Source organism: Trachymyrmex cornetzi, unplaced genomic scaffold (genome assembly GCF_001594075.2).
Source record: "Trachymyrmex cornetzi isolate Tcor2-1 unplaced genomic scaffold, Tcor1.1 scaffold797, whole genome shotgun sequence".
NCBI lineage: Eukaryota > Metazoa > Arthropoda > Insecta > Hymenoptera > Formicidae > Trachymyrmex > Trachymyrmex cornetzi.
In genome coordinates this window covers 1,338,891-1,341,743 of record NW_017300132.1, presented here as the reverse complement: position 1 = coordinate 1,341,743, position 2,853 = coordinate 1,338,891, and positions in this window count along the sequence as shown.

Sequence of the window (2,853 nt, the reverse complement as noted above, 5' to 3'; positions counted from 1 at the left end):
TTCTTTTGTACAAGTAAATTAATTAAGAATAAGTACAACTTGGTAGCAAAGAGAGATAGAATTATCATTCACTGTATATTTTATATCGTAGTGAGAAGAAAGAGATATATATCTTATTTCATTTATTATATAATATTCTTTCATTACTTTTATTATGTTTCAGACCGTAACACGTTGACGATGCCGCCATTCGGCTTCCAGAGATACTCTTTGCTTCGAATCTCTCATTTATACTTCTCCTCCTTCCCGGTACCCGATATGATTAGGCTTGCGATCCCCCGCGCTGCTCGCCGACGCTAATTCAGCTCGCGAAGCTCGCTAAAGCGCGACGTCTCGATTTCTAGAGAAGAGGTAGAAAAAACAGCGAAAACGACGACAAAATCCCGCGATACGACCGCGAGCGATTATTACTATAAATATTACAGACGAGAGACGAGAGTAGCCGTCCTCGATTCTGATTATCTTCGGGACGTCACGTGCGACAAAGCGTATTGAGCGCGTGACAGCGCGGACGATCGAAGCGGAAGCGTCTCAACGATCGCGTTCGTTTCTCACATGAAGAAACGTTCATAATTCTCTAACGATTATAACTCCCCGTTAGAATCCACCCCTCGAAATAAGTAACTCGCAAAAATGTAATATATCATTTTCATCACGAAATCATTTACGGCACGTCGTCATTTCGCGATTACGGTTCTCGAGTTTTGCCTGATCCTTGGCCGTTCTGTACCGCTGTCGTAAAATTGACGGCAAGGATTCACTTCCGGTGCCAGGTACAAGCAGAACTCTATATTTTCAGAGCACGAGCACGAGCACACGATTAAGATAATATTAATGCTCTTGCACGCAAGGTGCTGCTTTCTTTTCAAAATGCATCGTCTTTTCTTTCTTTAATTCTTACTAGCTTGCGCGTTTCTTCACCATTATGATCTACTCTCGGATTTTAATTTTGAATCCATTAGCGGAGCTCACGCACATTACGGCCCCTCATCAGACGTGCCTGTAATCGTTTCAATTTGTATAGCTCTTTCTAGCGAACCTGTGCGACTAATTGGGGCAAAAGATATGCATAACATGTCTAAACGAGCGTGTCATAATTCACTGATAAAATATGTATATATGTATATATACATACATATACGTATTTTGGAATTCTCGTTCATGCGGGATTAAGCCTTTTCTTAATGTCTCGTTAAGAAAAGTACTATTATTTAAAATTACCTCGTTTTCGACATATGTAGTCCTAGAATTTACTCTACGATATCACAAAATATATGACAAAACGGAAGTTCATGGAGATCACATATAAGAAGATACATTCCAGCCTGATGCCTATGTTGCGTAATACGAGCGAGATTCTTGCGTGATATTATAACCGATAGCTTTTAACGAAAAACGATAGTTATTATTGAGACCAGCTGGACCTGATATAATCGTTATATAATGGGCAAGATTCACCTCGATAACTTAACAGATAACAAACATCTTGTGTATAAGATCATGGCCGTGCACAGTTCCGTGAAATGGGGATACAACGAAAACGAGATATTTTCTTCGATATCGCACGAACGAGATGGTTGAATGAATCCTCGGAGCAGAACGGCCAAGATAGATTGCGTTTGTAATGACTGTACTTGGAAACGATGCGCGCGCTCGACATGTAGTTCTTTCGCGCGTTAATTATTTCGTGTGATCGTGACGGACGTGTGCACGCGCGGCAGCGAAAAACACGGTATTCGGATTACATAATGAATAATTAATAATAATGATAATAATAATTAATAATTAATAATAATATATAATATATAATATTTATAATATTTATGTATATTAAATAAATTTTTCGGTATCATATATATATATTTACGACTTAACCCTAAGCTTAGCTCGACTTAAGGTTTAAGTAACCCCACCCCGTGGCGCGGGGGATGCCCTTACGCGCGTCACCCAGGGCGGACACATCTTAAGAACCTAGTAAAATCCTAAAACCGGAAGCTCCGCCGTGACGACAGGCCAGCTGCCTTCTTTGTTTCTTTGGCGGAGACCGCTCGTCCGTTCTCTCTTTCTCTTTCTCTCCCTCTCATTCTCTCTCTTTCACACTGTCTATGCGATTCCTCTCATTAATATAGATGTAACCGCGCGCGAGTCGTTCGTTCCGTCTCTCATCGCTTTCCCACACCGGGGAAAGAAATGACACGAGAGAAATGGTACCCAATGAAGACAGGGGAAGTCGTTCTTCCTTATACATGAACATCTCGACGTGTGTAAACGAATCTACCTATAAGATATATCGCCACCGTTCCGCTCGTCGTTGATACGTACGTACATGCGCGCGCGCGTATGTACATTGGGTCGATTAATTCGCGAGAAACACGCGGATAGTGTAGTGTACAGGTTCACGGATGTTGGGAAGAGGAGAAGAGCGAGGAATTGCGAGAGACGGAGACTGAGCGAAGGTAAGGAGATAAGATAAATAGGAGAGAGAGATATACAGAGAGATAGAAAGAAAAAGAGCAAGGAATAATTGCACGAGCGGCGAGAGAACGGAGAACATCGCACGCGCGCGGTTCATCGCAGAAGGGAGGCTAACATTCTCATTTTCCATTCGCGAGTGTACGCTAAAAAGAGATACGGAGGCAAATCCTCGGAGAAGAGGAGGCCTGCTACGAAACACCCGGCTGGGTGTCTCTCGATGTTCGTGTAGCCCCCTTTCCTTGACTGCTTGCTTTCTTCTGCTATGCGCACACCGGAACCGATGATGATGCTCGTTGAAAATCGCATCGATGAAAAATCGCTTTCGCTTCGCAACCGTCTATCCGTCCGTTCCTGATTTTCCTCTTGCGACGGCGATGG